We start from the raw sequence: 23,557 nt of genomic DNA on the forward strand, positions 1-23,557 counted from the left end.
TTGAGGATATTTCACTTTTCTCCATGGTCCTATATGTGATCCAAAATATCACTTTTTCGTTTTTACAGGAAGAGTGTTCAAACACTGCCTTGTGAGAAAAGAGGTATAAATCCCTAACTGGAATGCACACGTCACAAAGCAGTTTCTCAGAAACTTCTCTCCTGTTTTTATCTGAAGATATTTCCTTTTTCACCATAGTCCTGAAGGTGCTCCAGAATGTAACTTGGCAGATCCGTCCATGATGGTGTTTCCAAGCTACATAATGTAAAGAAAACTTTATCTATGTGAGATGAATAAACATAGCAAAAAGAAGATTCACAGAAAGCTTCTTTCCAGTTTTTATCTGAAGATATTTCCTTTTTTGCCATAGTTCTGAATGTGCTCCCAAATGTCCCTCCGTAGATGCTTGCATGACGGAGATTCCAAACTGCATAACTTAAAGAAAGCTTTATCTATGTGAGATGAATACACACAGCACAGAGCAGTTTCACAGAAAGCTTCTTTCCAGTTTCTGTCTCAGGCTATTTCCCTTTTCACCGTAGGCGTTAATGTGCCCCTGAATATCTCTGGTATCTTTTTCTTCAAAAGGGTTTCCCTGATACTGTATGAGAAAAGAGGTATATTCATATACTTTGCCCACTTTTTGATGGGGTTGTTTGTTTTTTTCTTGCAAATTTGTTTGAGTTCTTTGTAGGTTCCGGATATTAGCCCTTTGTCAGATGAGTAGATTGCAAAAATTTTCTCCCATTTTGTAGGTTGCCTATTCACTCTGATGGTAGTTTCTTTTGCTGTGCAGAAGCTCTTTAGCTTAATTAGATCCCATTTGTCAATTTTGGCTTTTACTGCTGTTGCTTTTGGTGTTTTAGACATGAAGTCCCTGCCCATGCCTATGTCCTGAATGGTTCTACCTAGGTTTTCTTCTAGGGTTTTTATGGTATTAGGTCTAACATTTAAGTCTCTAATCCATCTTGAATTAATTTTCATATAAGGAGTAAGGAAAGGATCCAGTTTCAGCTTTCTACTTATGGCTAGCCAATTTTCCCAGCACCATTTATTAAATAGGGAATCCTTTCCCCATTTCTTGTTTTTCTCAGGTTTGTCAAAGATCAGATGGCTGTAGATGTGACATTTCTCAAAAGAAGACATTCATACAGCCAACAGACACATGAAAAAATGCTCATCACCACTGGCCATCAGAGAAATGCAAATCAAACCACAATGAAATACCATCTCACACCAGTTAGAATGGCAATCATTAAAAAGTCAGGAAACAACAGGTGCTGGAGAGGATGTGGAGAAATAGGAACACTTTTACACTGTTGGTGGGATGGTAAACTAGTTCAACCATTATGGAAAACAGTATGGCGATTCCTCAAGGATCTAGAACTAGAAATACCATATGACCCAGCCATCCCATTACTGGGTATATACCCAAAGGATTAGAAATCATGCTACTATAAAGACACATGCACACGTATGTTTTTTGTGGCACTATTCACAATAGCAAAGACATGGAATCAACCCAAATGTCCATCAGTGACAGATTGGATTAAGAAAATGTGGCACATATACACCATGGAATACTATGCAGCCATAAAAAAGGATGAGTTTGTGTCCTTTTAGGGACATGGATGCAGCTGGAAACCATCATTCTTAGCAAACTATCACAAGAACAGAAAACCAAACACTGCATGTTCTGACTCATAGGTGGGAACTGAACAATGAGATCACTTGGACCCAGGAAGAGGAACATCACACACCGGGACCTATGATGGGGAGGGGGGGGGGAGGGATTGCATTGGGAGTTATACGTGATGTAAATGACGAGTTGATGGGTGCAGACGAGTTGATGTGTGCAGCACTCCAACGCGGCACAAGTATACATATGTAACAAACCTGCACGTTATGCACATGTACCCTAGAACTTAAAGTATAATAATAATGATGATAATAATAATAATAATGAAAGAAAAAGAAAAGAGGTATAACACTGTGAGTGGAATGCACATGTCACAAAGCAGTGCCTCAGAAAGCTTCTCTCGAGTTTCGGTCTGAACATATTTCCTTTTTCACCATAAACTTCAAAGCGCTCCCGAATATCCCTTAGGAGACTAATCTAAAAGTGTTAGAATACTGCTCAATGAAAACAGAGGCTTAGCTGTATGAGTGGAATTCACATGACTCAGAGCAGTTGTACAGAGTGCCTCCTTCTGATTTTTATCTCAGGGTCTTTACTTTCCAGCATATTCTTCAGAGCGTTCCCAAATGTCCTTTCTCAGGTTCCACAGAAACAATGATTTCAGCCTACTCAATCCAAAGAATGATTTAACCCTATGAGATGAATACACACATCACAAAGCAGTTGCTCACAAAGATTCCAGTTTTCAACAGAAGACATTTCCTTGCTCAATACAGGCCTCCAGGCACCACTTACTACCACTTCGCAGATTCTGGAAAGACAGAGTTTCCAAACTAGGCAATGTAGTGTAAGTTTTAACTCTTTGAAATGAATGCACGTATCAGAGGGCAGTTTCTTGGAACACTTCTTTCTGGGTTTTATTTGAGGATATTTCGCTTTTCGCCCTAGTCTTAAATGCACTCCGAAATATTACTTTTTTGGTTTTACAGGAACAGTGTTCAAACACTGCCTTATGAGAAAAGAGGTGTAACTCCCTGAGTGGAATGTGCACATCAAAAAGCAGTTTCTCAGAAAGCTTTTCTCCAGTTTTTTTCTAAAGATATTTTCTTTTACACCATAGGCCTGAATGTGATCTCGAATGTCTTTTTGCAGATCTGTCCGTGAGAAAGTTTCCAAGCTATGTAAGGTAAAGAAACCTTTATCTATGTGAGATGAATAATCACAGCAAAAATCAGATTCATAGAAATTTCTTTAAAGATTTATCTGAAGATATTTCCTTTTTCTCTACAGTCCTGAATGTGCTCCCGAATGTCCCTTCACGGATCCATCCATGACAGAGTTTCCGAGCTGCATAATGTAAAGAAAGCTTTATCTATTTAAGACGAGTACACATAGCACAGAGCAGTTTCACAGAAAGCTTCTTTCCAGTTTTTGTCTGAGGCTATTTCCATTTTCACCATAGGCATCACTATGCCCCTGAATATCCCTTGGTACTTTTTCTCCAAAAGGGTTTCCCCAATATTGTATGAGAACAGAGGTATAAAAATTTGAGTGGAATACACACGTCATAAAGCAGTTCCTCAGAAACCTTCTCTCCAGTTTCTATCTGAACATATTTCCTTTTTCACAGTAAGCCTCAAATTGTTCTATAATATCACTTCACACGCTAAACACCAACAGTGTTAGAAAACTGCTCAATGAAAAGAGAAGCTTAACTGAGCGAGAGAAATTCACATGACACATAACAGTTTCACAGAGAGCTTCCTTCTGATTTTTATCTGAGGATATTTATTTCTCCATATTCTAAAGAGCATACCCTAATGTCCTTCCTCAGATTCCACAGAAACAGTGATTTCACACTACTCAATCCAAAGAGTGGTTTAAATCTATGAGATGAACACACCCATGACAAAGCAGTTACTCAGAATGTTTCTCTCCAGTTTTCATTGGAAGATATTTCCTTGCTCACCACAGGCCTCCAGGTGCCACTTAATATCCCTTCACAGATTCCTCAAAAACAGAGTTTCCAAACTTGGCAATGTAGAGAAAGCTTTAACTCTGATAAATCAATGCACATATCAGAGAACAGTTTCCTGGAACACTTCTTTCTAGGTTTTACTGGAGGATATTTCACTTTTCACCATAGTCTTCACTGTGCCCAGAAATATCACTTTTTGGGTTTTACAGGAACAGTGTTCAAACACTGCCTTATGAGAAAAGAGGTATAATTTACTGAGTGGAATGCACACATCACAAAGAAGTTTCTCAGAAATCTTCTTTCCAGTTTTTATCTGATGATATCTCCTTTTTCACAATAGACTTGAATGTGATCCCGAATATCCCTTCGAGAACCTGTCCATGATGGAGTTTCCAAGCTGTGCAATATAAGGAAAGCTTTAACTATGTGAGGTGATTAAACATTGCAAAAGGCAGATTCACAGAAAGCTTCTTCCCAGTGTTTATATGAAGATATTTCCTTTTTCACCACAGACCTGAATATGCTCCCGAATGTGCCTTCACGTATCCATCCATGACAGCGTTTCCTAGCTGCGTAATATAAGCAAAGTTTTATCTATGTGAGATGAATAAACATATCTATTACAAAGCAGTTTCACAGAAACTTGTTTCCAGTTTTTGTCTGAGGATATTTTCTTTTTCACCATTGCTGTCCCTATACTCCCGAATGTCCCTTCGGTAGCTTTTTCTCCAAAAGGAATTGCCAAATCCTCTATGAGAAGAAAGGTATAATTCTCTGAGTGGAATGCACATGTCACAAAACAGCTCCTCGGAAAACTTCTCTCCAGTTTCTATAAGAAGATATTTCTGTTTTCACCATAAGCCTCATAGCGCTCCCGAATATCACTTCGCAAATTAAATGCAGTGTTAGAATACTGCTAATTGAGAAGACAAGCTGAACTGTGTGAGTGGAATTCACACGACACAGAGTAGTCTCACAGAAAGCTTCCTTCTGTTTCTTATCCGAGGGTATTTCTTTTTCAGCATATTCCAAAGAGCATTCCCAAATGTCCTTTCTCAGATTCCACAGAAACAGTGATTTCAAACTCTTTAATCCAAATAATGATTTAACTCTATGAGAACAATACACACATCACAAAGCAGCTGCTCAAAAAGCTTCTCTTCAGTTTTCAAGGGAAGACATTTCTTTGCTCAACACAGGCCTCCGGGAGCCACATAAAATCCCACTGCAGATTCCTCAAAGAGAGAGTTTCCAAACTGGGCAATAGAGTAGGCTTTAACTCTGTGAAATGAATGTACATATCAGAGAGCATTTTCTTGGAATACTTCTTTCTGGGTTTTATTTGATGATATTTCACTTTTCACCAAAGTATTAAATGCACTCCATAATATCACTTTTTAGGTTTTACAGGAACAGTGTTCAAACACCACCTTATGAGAAAAGAGGTATAACTCCCTACGTGGAATGCACACGTCACAAAGCAGTTTCTCAGAAAGCTTCTCTCCATTTTTTATCTGAAGATATTTCCATTTTCAGCATAGGCCTGAATGTACTCCCGAATGTCTCTTCACAGATCCGTCCATGACAGAGTTTCCAAGCTGAGTACTGTAAAGAAAGCTTTATCAATGTGAGATGAATAAACATAGCAAAAAGAAGATCACAGAACTCTTCTTTTCAGTTTTTATCTGACGATATTTCATTTTTCACCATACACCTGAATGTGCTCCCGAATGTCCCTTCACAGATCCATCCATGACCGACTTTCCAGCTGTTCAATGTAAAGAAAGCTTTATCTATGTGAGAAGAATACACATATCACAGAGCAGTTTCAAAGAAAGTTTCTTTCCAGTTTTTGTCTGAGGCTATATCTCTTTTCACCATAGGCATCAACATGCTCCCGAATATCAGTTGGTACCTTTTTCTTCAAAAGGGTTTCCCTGATGCTGTATGAGAAGAGAGGTATAACACTGTGAGTGGAATGCACACGTCATGAAACAGTTCCTCTTAACATTTCTCTCCAGTTTCTATCTGAACATATTTCCTTTTTCACCATAAGTCTCAAAGCGTTTCCGTATATCCCTGCCAATGCTAAACATAAACAGTGTTAGAGAACTGCTCAATGAAAAGAGAACCTTAACTGAGCGAGAGGAATTCACATAACACATAGCAGTCTCACAGAAAGCTTCCTTCTTGTTTTTATCTGAGGATATTTCTTTCTCCATATTTTAAGGTACATTCCCAAATGTCCTTCCTCAGATTCCATAGAAACAGTGATTTCAAACTGCTCAATCCAAAGAGTGGTGTAATTCTATGCAATGAATACACACGTCACAAAGCAGTTGCTCAGAAAGCTTCTCTCCAGTTTTCAACGGAAGAAATTTCCTTGTTCACCACAAGTCTCCGGATGCCAATTAATATACATCCGCAGATTCCTCAAGAGAGTGTTTCCAAACTGGGCAACATAGAGTAAGCTTTATCTATGTGAAATAAATGCACATATTAGAGAGCATTTTCTTCGCATGCTTCTTTCTGGGTTTTATTTGAGGATAGTTCACTTTTGGCCATAGTCTTTAAAGCACTCTGAAATATCACTTTTTCAGTTTTACAGGAACAGTGTTCAAACACTGTCTTATGAGAAAAGAGGTATAACTTCCTGAGTGGAATGCCCACATTACAAAGCAGTTTCTCAGAGTTTCTCTCCTGTTTTTATCTGAAAATATTTCCTTTATCACCATAGGCCTGAATGTGCTCCCGAATGTCCCTTCGCGGATCCATCCATGATGGAGTTTCCTAACTGCATAATATAAAAAGGTTTTATCTATGTGAGATCAATAAGCATATCTATCACAAAGTAGTTTCACAGAAAGTTTCTTTCCAGTTTTTGTCTGATGATATTTCCTTTTTAACCATAGTGATCCATATACTCCCGAATGTCTCATGGTAGCTTTTTCTCCAAAAGAGATTCCCCAATGATCTATGAGAAGAAAGGTATAATCTGTGAGTGGAGTGCATACATCACAAAGAACCTCCTCGGAAAGCTTCTTTGCAGTTTCTATTTGAAAATATTTCTATTTTCATCATAAACCTCAAAGTGCTCCCGAATATCCCTTCACAGACTAACGAAAAACAGTGTTAGAATACTGCTCAATGAGAAGAGAAGGTTAATTGTGCGAGTGGAATTCACATGACACAGAGCAGTTTTGCAGAAAGCTTTCTTCTTGTTTTTATTGGAGGGTATTTCTTTTTCAGCATATTCTTAAGAGCGTTCCCAAATGTCCTTTCTCAAGTTCCACGGAAAGAGTGATTTCAAACTGCTCAATCCAAAGAATGATTTAACTCTATGAGATGAATACACACATCACAAAGCAGTTGCTCAGAAAGCTTTTCTCCAGTTTTCAATGGAAGACATCCTTGTTCGTCAAAGGCCTCCAATCGCCACTTAAAATCCCTTCACAGAATCCTCAAAGACAGACTTTCCCAACTGGGAAATGTAGACTAGCTTTAAATCTCTGAAATGAATGCACATATCAGAGAGCAGTTTCTTAGAACGCTTCTCTCTGGGTTTTATTTAAGGATATTTCACTTTTCGCCATAGTCTTCAATGCACTCTGAAATATCACTTTTTTGGTTTTACAGGGACAATGTTCAAACACTGCCTTATGAGAAAAGTGATATAAGTCGCTGAGTGAAATGCACACATCATGAAGCAGTTTCTCAGAAAGCTTCTCTTCAGTTTTTATCTGAAGACATTTCCTATTTCACTACAGGCCTGAAAGTGCTTCCGAATATCCCTTCATGAATCCGTCCATGACGGCATTTCAAAACTGCATAATAGAAATATAGTTTTATCTATGTGAGATGAATAAACATATCTATCACAAAGCAGTTTCACAAAAAGCTTCTTTCCAGTTTTTGTCTGAGGATTTTTCCTTTTCACCATAGCCGTCCATATACTGCTGAATGTCCCCTGGTAGTGTTTTCTTCAAAGGGGATTCTCCAATCCTCTATGAGAAGAAAAGTATAACTCTGTGAGTGTAATGCACACGTCACATAGCAGCTCCTCAGAAATCTTTCTCCAGTTTCTATCTGAAGATATTTCCGTTTTCTCCATAAGCCTCACAGCGTTCCCGAGTATCCCTTAGCTGACTAAATTAAAACAGTGTTAGAATACTGCTCAATGAAAACAGAAGCTTAACTGTGTGAGTGGAATTCACAGGACACAGAGCAGTCTCACAGGAATCTTCCTTCTGGTTTTTATCAGAAGGAATATCTTTTAGGCATATTCTTAAGAGCGTACCCAAATGTCCTTTCTCTGGTTCCACAGAAAGAGTGATTTCAAACTGCTGAATCCAAAGAATGATTTAACTCTATGAGATGAATACACACATCACAAAGCAGTTGCTCAGAAAGCTTCTCTCCAGTTTTCAACGGAAGACATTTCCTTGCTCGCCACAGGCCTCCAGTCGCCACTTAATATCCCTTTGCAGAATCCTCAAAGACAGACTTTCCAAACTGGGAAATGTAGAGTAAGCTTTAACTCTGAAATGAATGCACAAGTCAGAAAGCAGTTTCTTGGAACGCTTCTCTCTGGATTTTATTTCAGGATATTTCACCTTTCGCCATAGTCTCCCATGCACTTTGAAATATTACTTTTTCGGTTTTACAGGTACAGTGTTCAAACACTGCCTTATGAGAAAAGAGATATAACTCCCTGAGTAGAATGCACACACCACAAAGCAGTTTCTCAGAAAGCCTCTCTCCAGTTTTTTTCTGAAGATATTCCTTTTTCACCATAGGCCTGAATGTGCTGCAGAATGTCCCTTCGCGGATCCGAACATTACGGAGGTTTCAAACTGCATAGTAGAAAGAAAGCTTTATCTATGTGAGAAGAATAAACATATCTATCACAAAACAGTTTCATAGAAATCTTCTTTCCGGTTTTTGTCTGAGGATATTTCCTTTTTCACCATTGCTGTCCATATACTCCCGAATGTCCCCGGTAGCTTTTTCTCCAAAAGGAATTCCCCAATCCTTTATGAGAAGAAAAGTATAACTCTGTGAGTGGAATGCACATGACACATAGCAGTTTAACAGAAAACTTCCTTTTGGTTTTTATCTGAGGATATTTCTTTCTCCATATTTTAAGCAGTGTGTCAGGATATTCTAAAGAGCGCTCCCCAATATTCTTCCTGAGATTTCACAGAAACAGTACTTTCAAACTGCTCATTCCAAAGAATGATTTAAATCTATGAGATGAAAACACACTTCCCAAATCAGTTGTGCAGTAAGCTTTTCTCCAGTTTTGAACGGAAGACATTTCCTTGCTCACCTCAGGCCTCCGGGTGCCACTTAATATGCCTTCACAGATTTCTCAAAGACACAGTTTCCAAAGTGGGCAATGTAGAGTAAGCTTTAATTCTGTCAAGTGAATGGACATACCAGAGAGCAGTTTCTTGGAACGGTTCTTTCCGGGTTTTATTTGAGGATAGTTCACTTTTCACCATAGTCTTAAATGTGCTCCAAAATATCACTTTTTCAGTTTTACAGGAACAAGGTTCAAACACTGCCTTATGAGAAAAAGAGGAATAACTCCCTGAGTGGAATGCATACATCACAAATCAGTTTCTCAGAGAGCTTCTCTCTGGTTTTTATCTGAACATATTTCCTTTTTCACCATAGGCCTGAATGTGCTCCTGAATGTCCCTTCGTGGTTCCTCCATGACGAAGTTTCCAAGTAGAGTAATGTAAAGAAAGCTTCATCTATGTGAGATGAATAAACATAGCAAAAAGTAGAGTTACAGAAAGCTTCTTTCCAGTTTTTATCTGAAGATATTTCCTTTTTCACCATAGTCCTGTATGTGCTCCCGAATGTCCCTTCACGGATCCGCCCATGACAGAGTTTTCCTGCTGTGTAATGTAAAGAAAGCTTTAACTATATGAGATGAATACACATATCACAGAGCATTTTCACAGAAAGCTTCTTTCCAGTTTTTGTGTGAGGCTATTTAGCTTTTCACCATAGGCGTCAATATGCTCCTGAATATCCCATGGTACCTATTTCTCCAAAAGGGGTCCTCAATGCTGTATGAGAAGAGAGGTATAACACTGTGAGTGGAATACACACGTCAAAAGCTGTTCCTCGGAAAGCTTCTCTCCAGTTTTTATCTGAACACACTTCCTTTTTCACCGTAAGCTTCAAAGCACTCCTGAATATCCCTTCGCATGCTAAATATAAACAGTGTTAGAAAACTGCTCAATGAAAAGAGATGCTTAAATGAGTGAGAGGAATTCACATGACACATAGCAGTTTCACAGAAAGCTTCCTTCTAGTTTTTATCTGAGGATATTTCTTTCTCCATATTCTATAGAGCCTTCTAAAATGTCCTTCATCAGATTCCACGGAAATAGTGATTTCAAACTGCTCAATCCAAAGAATGTTTTAACTCTTTGAGATTAATACACACATCACAAAGCAGTTACTCAGAAAGTTTCTCTCCAGTTTTCACCGGAAGGCATTTCCTTGCTCACCACAGGACTCTGGGCAACACTTAATACCCCTTCGCAGATTCCTCAAAGACTGAGTTTTCGAAGTGAAAAATGTAGAGTAAGCTTGAATTCTGTGAAATGAATGCACATATCAGAGAGCATTTTCTTGCAACAGTGCTCTCTGGATTTTATTTGAGGATGTTTCACTTTTCACCACAGTCCTCAATGCACTCCAAAATATCACTTTTTTGGTTTTACACAAATAGTGTTAAAACACTGCCTTAAGAGAAAAGAGGTATAACTCCAGGAGTTGAATGCACACATCACAGATCAGTTTCTCAGAAAACCTCTCTCCAGTTTTTATATGAAGAGATTTCCTTTTTCACCTTCTCAGAAAACTTCTCTCCAGTTTTTATATGAAGAGATTTCCTTTTTCATCATAGGCCGGAATTTGATCCCGAATATCCCATCATGCATCCGTCCATGACAGAGTTTCTAGGCTGCATAATGTAAAGAAAGCTTTTTCTATGTGAGATGAATAAATGGAGCAAAAAACAGATTCACAGAACACTTCTTTGCAGTTTTTATCTGAAGATATTTCCTTTTTCACAATAGACTTGAATGTGATCCCAAATATCCCTTCACGGACCCATCCATGACGGAGTTTCCAAGCTGTGAAATGTAAAGAAAGCTTTACCTAAGTGAGGTGAATAAACATTGCAAAAGGCAGATTCACAGAACGTTTCTTTCAAGTGTTTATCTGAAGATATTTCCTATTTCACCATAAGCCAGAATGTGCTCCCCAATGTCCCTTCGTGTATCCATCCATGACAGCATTTCCAAGCTGCGTAATATAAGCAAAGTTTTATCTATGTGCAATGAATGAATGTATCTGTCATGAAGCAGTTTCACAGAAAGCTTGTTTCCAGTTTTTGTCTGAGGATATTTCCTTTTTCACCATTGCCATCCATATACTCCTGAATGTCCCTTGGTAGCTTTTTCTCCAAAAGGGATTCCCCAGTCCTCTGTGAGAAGAAAGGTATAATTCTGTGAGTGGAATGCACATGTCACATGCAGCTCCTCAAAAAGCTTCTCTCCAGTTTCTATCTGAAGATATTTCCATTGACCATAAGCTTAAAAGAGTTCCTGAATATCCCTTCACAGACTAAACACAGTGTTAGAATACTGCTCAGTGTAAAGAGATGCTGAACTGTGAGAGTGGAACTCACGTGAAGCACAGCAGTTTCACAGAAAGTTTCTTTGTGTTTTTTATCTTAGGATATTTCTTTCTCCATATTCTAAAGAGCGTTCACAAATGTCCTTCCTCAGATTTTACAGAAATAGTGATTTCAAACTGCTCAAACCCAAAATGGTTTAAGTGTATGAGATGAATACACACATCACAAAGCAGTTGCTCAGAAAGCGTTTTTCCAGTTTTCATCGGAAGATGTTTCTTTGCTCACCACAGGCCTCCGGGTGCCACTTAATATCCCTTCGCAAATTCCTCAAAGACAGAATTTCCAAACTCGGTAATGTAGAGTAATCTTTAACTCTGTGACATGAATGCACGTATGAGAGTAGTTTCTTGAAACGCTTCTTTCTGGGTTTTATTTGAGGATATTTTACTTTTCGCCTTAGCCTTCAATGGGCTTCGATATATCACTTTTTCGGTTTTACAGGAACAGTGTTCAAACACTGCCTTATGAGAAAAGAGGTATAACTCCCTGAGTGGAAAGAACACATCACAAAGCAGTTTCTTAGAAAGCTTCTCTCCAGTTTTCAATAGAAGATATTTCCTTGCTCACTGCAGGCGTTCGGGTGCCAATTAATATCCCTTCGCAGATTCCTCAAAGAGAGAGTTTCCAAACTGGGCAATGTAGAGTAAGCTTTAATTCTGTGAATTGAATGCAGATATCAGAGAGCAGTTTCTTGGAACCTTTTTTTCTGGGTTTTATTTGAGAATATTTCACTTTTTGCCATAGTCTTCAATGCGCTCTGAAATACCACTTTTTAAGCTTTACAGGAACAGTGTTCAAACACTGTCTTATGAGAAAAGAAGTATATCTCCCTGAGTGGAATGCACACATTACAAAACAGTTTCTCAGAAAGCCTCTCTCCAGTTTTTTTTCTGAAGATAGTTCCTTTTTCACCATAGGCCTGAGTGCTCTGCGGAATGTCCCTTTATTGATCCGTCCATGATGAAGTTTCTAAACTGAGTAATATAAAGAAAGCTTTATCTATGTGAGCTGAATAAACATATCTATCAAAAAGCAGTTTCACAGAAAGTTTCTTTCCATTTTTTGTCTGAGGATATTCCCTTTTTCACCATAGCCATCCATACACTCCCGAATGTCCCTTGGTAGCTTTTTCTCCAAAGGGATTCCCCAATCCTCTATGAGAAGAAAGGAGTAAGTCTGTGAGTGGAATGCACACGTCACAAAGCAGAATCATGAAAGCTTCCCTTCGGTTTCTATCAGAACATATTTCCTTTTCCACCGTAAGCCTCAAAGCTTTCCCGAATATCCCTTTGCATGTTAAACATATACAGGGTTAGAAAACTGTTCAATGAAAAGAGAAGCTTAACTGTGTGAGTGGAATTCACAAGACACAGAGCAGTTTCACAGAAAACTTCCTTCTGGTTTTTATCTGAAGGTATTCCTTTTTCAGCATATTCTAAAGAGCATTCCCAAATTTCCTTTCTCAGGTTTCACAGAAACAGTGATTTCAAACAGCTAAATCCAAGGAAAGATTTAACTCTATGAGAAGAATACACACATCACAAAGCAGTTGCTCAGAATGCTTCTCTCCAGTTTTCATTGGAAGACATGTCGTTGTTCAACACAGGCCTCCGGGCACCACATAATACTCCTTCACAGATTCCTCAAAGAGGGAGTTTCCAAACTGGACAATGTAGAGTAAGCTTTAACTCTGTGAAATGAATACACATATCAGAGAGCCAATTCTTGAAATCCTTCTTTCTGGGTTTTATTTGAGGATATTTCACTTTTCACCGTAGTCCTCAATGCATTCCAAAATATCACTTTTTCCGTTTTACAGGAACAGTGTTGAAACACTGCCTTATGAGAAAAGAGGTAAAATTCTCTGAGTAGAATGTGGACATCACAAAGCAGTTTCTCAGAAGGCTTCCCTCCGGTTTTACCTTAAGATATTTCCTTTTTCACCATAGGCCTGAATTTGCTCCCAAATGTCAATTCGCGGATCCGATCATGATGGAGTTTCCAAACTGCGTAATATAAAGAAAATTTTATCTATGTGAGATGAATAAACATATCTATCATAAAGCATTTACAGAGAAAGCTGCTTTTCAGTTTTTGCCTGAGGATATTTCCTTTTTCACCATAGCCCTCCAAGGGTGAATGTCCCTTGGTAGCTTTTTCTTCTAAAGGGATTTCCCAATCCTCTATGAGAAAAAAGGTATAACTCTGTGAGTGGAATGCACACGTCACAAAGCAGCTCCTCGGAATGCTTCTCTCCAGTTTCTATCTGAAGATATTTCCGTTTTCACCATAAGCCTCGAAGTGCTCCAGGATATCCCTTCTCAGACTAAACATAAACAGTGTTGGATAACTGCTCAATGAAAGGAGAAGCTTAAGGAGGGAGAAGAATTCACTCGACACATAGCAGTTTCACAGAAAACTTCTTTCTGGTTTTTATCTGAGGATATTTCTTTCTCCATATTCTAAAGAGTGTTCCCAAATGTCCTTCCTCAGATTCCACCAAAACAGTGATTTCAAACTGCTCAATCCAAAGAACGATTCACGTCTGTGAGATGAATACACACATCACAAAGCAGTTGCTCACAAAGCTTCTCTCCAGTTTTCATCGGAAGACATTTCCTTGCTCACCACAGGCCTCCCGACGCCACTTAATATCCCTATACAGATTCCTCAAAGACAGAGTTTCCAAACTGGGCAACATAGAGTAATCTTTAACTCTGTGAAATGAATGCACATATCAGAGAACAGTTTTTGGAACGCTTCTGTCTGGGTTTTATTTGAGGATATTTCACTTTCCGCCATAGTCTTCAAGGTGCTCTGAAATATCACTTTTTCGGTTTTACAAAAACAGTGTTCAAACACTGCCTTATGAGAAAAGAGGTATAAATCCCTGAGTGGAATGCACAGATCACAGAGCAGTTTCTCAGAAAGCTTCTCTCCAGTTTTTATCTAAAGATATTTCCTTTTTCACTATAGGCCTCAATGTGCTCTGAATGTCCCTTCGCAGATACGTCCTTGATGGAGTTTACAAACTGCGTAATATAAAGAAAGTTTTATCTTTGTGATAAGAATAAACATATGTATCACAAAGCAGCTTCACAGAAATCTTCTTTACAGTTTTTGTCTGAGGACCTTTCAGTTTTCACCATAGTCCTGAATGTGCTCCTGAATGTCCCTTCATGGATCCGTCCATGACAGAGTTTCCAAGCTGCATAATGTAAAGAAAGCTTTATCCATGTGAGATGAGTACATATAGCACAGAGCAGTTTCACAAAAAGCTTCTTTCCAGTTTTTGTCTGAGGCTATTTCCCTTTTCACCGTAGGCATCAATATGCTCCCAGTTATCCCTTCGTCCCTCATTCTCCAAAATGGTTTCTCCTTTTGGAGAAACCAAGGTATAAGAAGAAAGGTATAATTCTGTGAGTGGAATGCACACATCAAAAGCAGCTCCTAAGAAAGCTTCTCTCCAGTTTCGATCTGAAGATATTTCCGCTTTTACCATAATCCTCAAAGTGCTCCCGAATATCCTTTAGGAGGCTAATCTAAAACAGTGTTAGAATATTGCTCTATAAAAACAGAAGCTTAACTGTACCAGTGGAATTCACAAGACACAGAGCAGTTTTACAGAATACCTCCTTCTGGTTTTTATCTGAGGGTCTTTCTTTTTTTAGCATATTCTTAAGAGTGTTCCCAAATGTCCTTTCTCAGGTTCCACCGAAACAGTGATTTCAACCTGCTCAATCCAAAGAATGATTTAACTCTATGAGATGAATAGACACATCACAAAGTAGTTGCTCAGAAAGATTCTCTTCAATTTTGAACAGAAGACATTTCCTTGCTCAACATAGGTCTCCGGGTGTCACTTACTACCCCTTTGCAGATTCCTGAAAGACAGAGTTTCCAAACATGACAATGTAGTGCCAGCTTTAACTCTGTGAAATGAATGCACATATCACAGAACAGATTTTTGGAACGCTTCTTTCTTGGTTTTATTTGATTATTATTCACTTTTTGCATAGCCTTCAAGGCACTACAAAATATCATTTTTTCAGTTTTATGGGAACAGTGTTCAAACACTGCTTTATGGGAAAAGAAGTGTAATTCCCTGAGTGGAATGCACATATCACAATGCAGTTTCTCAGAAAGCTTCTTTCCAGTTTTTATCTGATGATATTTCGTTTTTCACCCTAGGCCCGAATGTGATCCTGAATATCCCTTCGCGGATCCGTCCATGACGGAGTTTCCAGGCTGCGTAATGTAAAGAAAGCTTTATATATGTGCACTGAATAAACATAGCAAAAGGTAGATTCCCAGAAAGCTTCTTTCTAGTTTTTAGCTGAAGATATTTCCTTTTTCACTATAGTCCTGAATGTGCTCCTGAATGTCCCTTTGCAGATCCATCCATGGCAGAGTTTCCAAGCTGCGTATTGTAAAGAAAGCTTTATATACGTGAGATGAATGCACATATCACGGTGCAGTTTCACAGAAAGCTTCTTTCCAGTTTTTGTCTGAGACTATTTCCCTTTTCACCATAGGCGTCAATATGCTGATGAGTATCACTTGGTACCTTTTCTTCAGAAGGGTTTCCCCGATGCTGTATGAGAAGACAGGTATAACACTGTGAGTGGAATGCACACACCACAAAACAGTTCCTAAGAAAGCTTCTCTTCCATTTTCTATCTGAACATATTTACTTTTTCACCATGAGCCTCACAGTGCTTCCAAATATCCGTTCATACACTAAACACAAACAGTGTTAGAATGGTGCTCATTTAAAGAGAAGCTTGACTGAGCAAGAAAAATTCACACAAAACATTGCAGTTTCACAGAAAGCTTACTTCTGGTTTTTATCTGAGGGTATTTCTTTTTCAGCATATTGTAAAGAGCGTTCTCAAACATTCCTTCTCAGGTTCCACAGAAACAGTGATTTCAAACTGCTCAATTCAAAGATTGATTTAAGTCCATGAGATGAATACACAGGTCACAAAGCAGTTGCTCAGAAAGCTTCTCTCCAGTTTCCAACTGAAGTCATTTCCTTGCTCACACAGACTTCTGGGCGACACTTCATATGCTTTCACACATTCCTCAAAGACAGAGTTTCCAAACTGGGCAATGTAGACTATGCATTCATTCTGTGAAATGAATGCACATATCAGAGAGCAGCTTTTGGGAAGACTTCTTTCTGGTTTTATTTGAGGATATTTCACTTTTTGCCATAGTCTTCAATGCACTCCAAAATATCACTTTTTTGGTTTTACAGAAACAGTGTTCAAACACTACCTTATGAGAAAAGAGGTATAACTCCGTGAGTGGAATCCACACATCACAAAGTAGTTTCTCAGAAAGCTTCTCTCCAGTTTTTATCTGAAGATATTTCCTTTTTCACCATAGGCCTGAATGTGATCTCGAATGTCTCTTTGCGGATCCGTCCATGATGGAGTTTTCAGGCTATGTAATGTAAAGAAAGCTTTATCCATGTGAGATAAATAAACATAGCAAAAGCAGATTCATAGAAAGCTTCTTTCCATTTTTATCTGAAGATATTACCTTTTTCACCATAGTAATGAATATGCTCTCTAATGTCCATTCACAGATCCGTCCATGACAGAGATTCCAAGCTGCGTAATGTAAAGAATGCTTTATCTATGATAGATGAATACACATATCACAGAGCAGTTTCACAGAAAGCTTCTTTCCAGTTTTTGTCTGAGGCTACTTCGCTTTTCACCATAGGCATCAATATGCTCCTGAATATCCCTTGGTACCTTTTTTTCCAAAAGCGTTTACCTGATGCTGTATGAGAAGAGAGGTATATCACTGTGAGTGGAATGCACACATCACAAAGCAGTTCCACAGAAAGCTTCTCTCCATTTTCTATCTGAACATATATCCTTTTTCCTCCTAAGCCTCAAAGCGCTCCTGAATATCCCTTTGCACACTAAACCTAAACAGTGTTAGAAAACTGCTCAGTAAACAGAGAATCTTAACTGAGTGAGAGGAATTCACAAGACACATAGCAGTTTCACAGAAAGCTTCCTTCTGGTTTTTAATCGGAGGACTTCTCCATATTTTAAAGACTGATCTCAAATGTACTTCCTCAGATTCCACAGAAAGAGTGATTTGAAATTACTCAATCCAAAGAATGATTTAACTGTATGAGATGAATACACACATCACAAAGCAATTACTCACAAAGCTTCTCTCCAGTTTTCATCAGAAAACATTTCCTTGTTCATCACAGGCCTCTGGGTGCCACTTAATATCCCTTCACAGATTCCTCAACGACAGAGTTTCCAAACTGGACATCATAAAGTAAGCTTTAACTCTGTGAAATGAATGCACATATCAGAGAGCAGTTTCTTGGAACACTTCTTTCTGGGTTTTATTTAAGGATATTCACTTTTCACCATAGTCTTCAATGTGCTCTGAAATATCACATTTCAGTTTTACAGGAACAGTGTTCAAACACTGCCTTATGAGAAAGAGGTACAACTCCCTGAGTGGAATGCACACTTCACAAAGCAGTTTCTCAGAAAACTTCTCTCCAGTTTTTATCTGAAGATATTTTCTTTTTCAGCATTGGCCTGAATGTGCTCCTGAATGTCCCTTCGTGAAACTGACCATGATGGAGTTTCCAAACTGCGTAATATAAGGAACGTTTTATCTATGTGAGATGAATAAACATCTATTACAAAGCAGTTTCACAGAAATCTTCTTTCCAGTTTTTGTCTGAAGGTATATCCTGTTCACTATAGCCATCCATATACTCCCGAATGTCCCCTGGTAGCTTTTTCTCCAAAAGGTATTCTGCAATCCACCATGAGAAGAAAGGTATAATTCTGTGAGTGGAACGCACACGTCACAAAGCAGCTCATTGGACAGCTTCTCTCCAGTTTTGATCTGAATATGTTTCCGTTTTCACCATAAGCCTCAAAGCACTCTTGAGTATCCTTTAGCAGACTAAAGTAAAAGAGTGTTAGAATTCTTCTCAATGAAAGCGGAAGCTTAACTGTGTGGGTGGAATTTACATGACACAGAGCAGTTTCACAGAAAGCTTCCTTCTGGCTTTTATCGGAGGGTATTTCTGTTTCAGCACATTCTTAAAAGCATTCCCAATTGTCCTTTCTCAGGTTCCCCAGAAAGAGTGATTTCAAACAGCTCATTCCAAAGAATGATTTAACTCTATGAGATGAATACATACATCAGAAAGTAGTTGCTCAGAAAGCTTCTCTCCACATTTCAACAGAAGACATTTCCTTGCTCACCACATACCTCCGGTTGCCACTTAATATCCATTCACAGAATCGTCAAACACAAACTCCAAATTGGGAAATGTAGAGTAAGCTTTAACTCCCTGAAATGAATGCATATGTCAGAGAGGAGTTTCTTGGAACACTTTGTTCTGGGTTTTACTTCAGGATATTTCACTTTTTGCCATAGTCTTCCACGCACTCTGAAATATTACTTTTTCAGTTTTACAGGAAAAGTGTTCAAACACTGCCTTACGAAGAAAGAAGTATAACTCCCTGAGTGGAACGCGCACATCACAAAGCTGTTTCTCAGAAAGCTTCTATCCAGTTTCTATCTGAAGATATCACTTTTTTTCATCGTAGGCTTGAGTGTGCTCCAGAATGTCCCTTCGTGGATTCGTCCATGGCAGAATTTCCAAACTGTGTAACATAAGGGAAGTTTTATCTATGTGAGATAAATAAACATATCTATCACAAAGCAGTTTCACAGAAACTGAAAGAAAATTCAGAAAGAAAATTTCTTTCCAGTTTTTGTCTGAGGATATTTCCTTTTTCACCATAGCCGTCCATATAGTCCTGAATGTCCCCTGGTAGCTTGTTCTCCAAAAGTAATTGTCCAATACTCTATGAGAAGAAAGGTATAATTCTGTGAGTGGAATGCACACACCCAAAGCAGCTCTTCGGGAAGCTTCTCTCCTATTTCTATCTGAAGATATTTCCTTTTTCACCTAAAGCCTCAAAGTGCTCCCGAATATTCCTTCGCAGACTAAACAAAAACAGTGTTACAATACTGCTCAATGAAAAGAGAAGCTTAACTGTGCGAGTGGAATTCAAGCAACACAGAGTGGTTTCACAGAAAGATTCCTTCTGGTTTCTATCTGAGGTTATTTCTTTTTGAGGATATTCTAAAGACCGTTCCCAAATGTCCTTTCTCAGATTCCACAGAAACAGTGATTTCAAACTATTCAATCCACAGAATGATTTACCTCTATGAGATGAATACAAACATTACAAAAGAGTTGTTCAGAAAGCTTCTCTCCAATTTTTAATGGAAGACATTTCCTTACTCGTCACAGGTCTCCGGTTGCCACTTAATGTCCCTTCGCAGAATCCTCAAAGACAGACTTTGAAAACTGGGAAATGTAGAGTAGGCTTTAACTCTGTGAAATGAATGGACACGTCTCACATGAGAGCAGTTTCTTGGAATGCTTCTTTCTGGGTTTTATTTGACGACATTCCACTTTTTCCCATAGTCTTCAATGTGCTATGACTCCTTAAGTGGAATGCACACATCACAATGTAGTTTCTCAGAAATCTTCTCTCCAGTTTTTATCAGAAGATATTTCCTATTTCACCATCGGCGTGAATGTGCTCCCGAATGTCCCTTCGCAAATTCGTCCATGATGGAATTTCAAAACTGAGAAATAGAAAGAAAGTTTTATCTATGTGAGATGAATAAACATATCTGTCACAATGCAGTTTCACAGAAAGCTTCTTTCCAGTTTTTGTCTGATAATATTTCCTTTTTCACCATAGACATCCATATACTCCCGAATGTCCCCTAGTAGTTTTTCCTCCAAAAGGGATTCCACAATCCTCTATGAGAAGAAAATTATAACTCTGTGAGTAGAATGCACACGTCACAAAGAAGCTCCTCAGAAAGCTTCTCTCAAGTTTCTATCTGAAGATATTTCCGTTTTCGCCATAAGCCTCAAAGCACTCTTGAGTATCCTTTAGCTGACTAAACTAAAACAGTGTTAGAATACTGCTAAATGAAAATAGAAGCTTCACTGTGTGAGTAGAATTCACATGACACAGAGCAGTTTCACAGAAAGCTTTCTTCTGGTTTTTATCGGAGGGTATTTCTGTTTCAGCACATTCTTAAGAGCGTTCCCAAATGTCCTTTCTCAGGTTCCCAGAAAGAGTGATTTCAAATAGCTCATTCCAAAGAATGATTTAACTCTGTGAGATGAATACACACATCAGAAAGCAGTTGCTCAGAAAACTTCTCTCCAGTTTTCAATGGAAGACATTTCCTAGCTCGCCACAGGCACGCGGTTGCCACTAAACATCCCTTCACAGAATCCTCAAAAACAGACTTTCCAAACTGGGAAATGTAGATTAAGCTTTAACTCTCTGAAATGAATGCACATATCAGAGAGCAGTTTCTTGGAACTCTTCTTTCTGGGTTTTATTTCAGGACATTTCACTTTTCACCATAGTCTTCCATGTACTCCAAAATATTATTTTTTTGGTTTTACAGGAACAGTGTTCAAACACTGCCTTATGAGAAAAGAGGTATAAATCCCTGAGTGGAATGTACACATCACAAAACAGTTTCTCAGAAAGCTTCTATCCAGTTTTAATTTAAAGATATCTACTTTTTCACCATAGGCCTGAATGTACTCCTGAATGTCGCTTCGTGGATCCTTCCATGATGTAGTTTCCAAACTGCAAAATATAAGGAAAGTTTTATGTAAGTGAGATGAACAAGCATATCTATCACAAAACAGTTTCACAGAAAGCTTCTTTCCAGTTTTTGTCTGAGGATATTTCCTTTTTCACCATAGATGTCCATGTACTCCTGAATGTCCCCTGGTAGCTTTTCCTCCAAAAGTGATTCCCCAATCCTCTATGAGAAGAAAGGTATAATTCTGTGAGTGGAATGCACACATCACAAAGCAGCTCCTCAGAAAGCTTCTCTCCAGTTTCTATCTGAAGATATTCGCTTTTACACCATAAGCTTCAAAGCCTTCTCGAATATCCCTTCACAGACTAAACAAAAACAGTGTTAGAATACTATTCAATGAAAACAGAAGCTTAACTGTGCAAGCGGAATTCACGTGACACAGAGTAGTTTCACAGAAAGTTTCCTTCTGGTTTCTATCTGAGGTTATTTCTTTTTGAGGATATTCTAAAGAGTGTTCCCAAATGACCTTTCTCAGATTCCACAGAAACAGTGATTTCAAACTGGTCAATTCAAAGAATGATTTAACTCTGTGAGATGAGAGCACACATCACAAAAGAGTTGCTCAGAAAGCTTCTCTCCAATTTTCAATGGAAGATATTTCCTTTCTCGCCACAGGTCTCGGGTTGCCACTTAATATCCCTTTGCAGAATCCTCAAAGGCAGACTTTCCAAACTGGGAAATGTAGAGTAAGCTTTAACTCTGTGAAATGAATGGACATGTCAGGGAGCAGTTTCTTGGAATGCGTCTTTCCGAGTTTTATTTGACGGCATTTCACTTTTCGCCATAGTCTTCAATGTGCTCTGAATATCACTTTTTTAGTTGTACAGGAACAATGTTCAAACACTGCCTTATGAGAAAAAAGGTATAACTCCCTGAATGGAATGCACACATCACCAAGCAGTGTCTCAGAAAACTTCTCTCCAGTTTCTACCTGAACATATTTTTTTTTTTTTTCAGCGTAGGCCCAAATGTGATCCCGAATATCCCTTCGCGGATCCTTCCATGACAGAGTTTCCAAGCTGCATAATGTAAAGAAAGTTTTATCTATGTGAGATGCATAAACATATCTATCAAAAAACGTTTACACAGAAAACTTCCTTTCAGTTTTTGCCTGAGAATATTTCCTTTTTCACTGTAGCCCTCCATGTTTTGCATGTCCCATGGTAGCTTTTTCTCCAAAAGGGATTTCATAATCCTCTGTGAGAAAAAACATATAACTCTGTGAGTGGAATGCACACGTCACAAAGCAGCTCATTGGAAAGCTTCTCTCCAGTTTCTATCTAAAGATATTTCCTGTTTCACCATAAGTCTCAAAGCACTCCCAAATATCCCTTCACACGCTAAACATAAATAGGGTTAGAAAACTGCTCAGTGAAAAGAGAGGCTTACTGAGCGAGGGGAATTAAGATGACACAGAGCAGTTTCACAGAAAGCTTCCTTCTGGATTTTATCCGAGGATATTTGTTTCTCCATATTCTAAGGAATGTTCCCAAATGTCCTTCCTCAGATTCCACAAAAACAATGATTTTAATCTGCTCAATGCAAGAATGGTTTAATTCTATGAGACGAATACACACATCACAAACCAGTTGCTCAGAAAGCTTCTCTCCAGTTTTCATCGGAAGTCGTTTCCTTGCTCACCACAAGCCTCCTGGCCCCACTTAATATCCCTTCACGGATTCCTCAAAGAGAGATTTTCCACACTGAGCAAAGTAGAGTAAGCCTTAACACTGTGAAATGAATGCACATATCAGAGAGCAATTTCTTGGAACGCTTCTGTCACGGTTTTATTTGAGAATATTTCACTTTTTCCCATAGTCTTCAATGAGGTCGGAAATATCACTTTTTTGGTTTTCCAGGAACAGTGTTCAAACAGTATCTAATGACAAGAAAGGTACAACTCCCAGAGTGGAATGCACACATCACCAAGCAGTTTCTCAGAAAGCTTCTATCCAGTTTTTATCTGATGATATTTCCTTTTTCACCATAGGCCCGAATGTGATCCCGAATATCCCTTCATGGATCCATCCATGACGGAGTTTCCAAGCTGTATAATGTAAAGAAAGTTTTATCTATGTGAGATGCATGAACATATCACAAAACCTTTACAAAGAAAGCTTCCTTTCAGTTTTTGCCTGAGAATATTTCCTTTTTCATCATAGCCCCCCATATGGTGAATGTCCCTTGGGTAGCTTTTTCTCCAAAAGGGATTTCATAATACTCTATGAGAAAAAACATATAACTCTGTGAGTGGAATGCACACGTCACAAAGCAGCTCCTTGGAAAGCTTCTCTCCAGTTTCTATCTGAAGATATTTCCTGTTTCACCATAAGTCTCAAAGCACTCCCGAATATCCCTTCACACGCTAAACATAAATAGGGTTAGAAAACTGCTCAGTGAAAAGAGAGGCTTATGAGCAAGGGGAATTAAGACGACACAGAGCAGTTTCACAGAAAACTTCCTTCTGGATTTTACCTGAGGATATTTCTTTCTCCA

This window comes from Macaca mulatta, chromosome 8, assembly GCF_049350105.2.
Source record: "Macaca mulatta isolate MMU2019108-1 chromosome 8, T2T-MMU8v2.0, whole genome shotgun sequence".
NCBI classification, from domain to species: Eukaryota; Metazoa; Chordata; class Mammalia; order Primates; family Cercopithecidae; genus Macaca; species Macaca mulatta.